A 305-nucleotide genomic window follows, 5' to 3' on the forward strand; every position below is an offset into this window, starting at 1 on the left:
ATTAATAAGGAAGAGATAAAGCTACTTAAAAGAGTGTGTCACCTTGGTTTTAATGTTGCACTTTCCTTCTGAAACTCATTGTTAGAGGTAAAGTACGGCAGATAATATGAAATTCTGACCCCGAGCTGTTTTGTCGATTAGTGAAATCCTATGCTATATTTACTAGTTCAGCCTTTGCATCGTTTTATTGCGATCTTCTCTCAGTCCCTACATTTATTCGGCAATAATTTTCCAACATCACTGCGATCGGGGTTTTTTCTCTTCGTTTGGTCACGACGAGGCATAGTTTAGATGTCCTCTTTCCT

The sequence above is a fragment of the Montipora foliosa genome, chromosome 13 (genome assembly GCF_036669935.1).
Source record: "Montipora foliosa isolate CH-2021 chromosome 13, ASM3666993v2, whole genome shotgun sequence".
NCBI lineage: Eukaryota > Metazoa > Cnidaria > Anthozoa > Scleractinia > Acroporidae > Montipora > Montipora foliosa.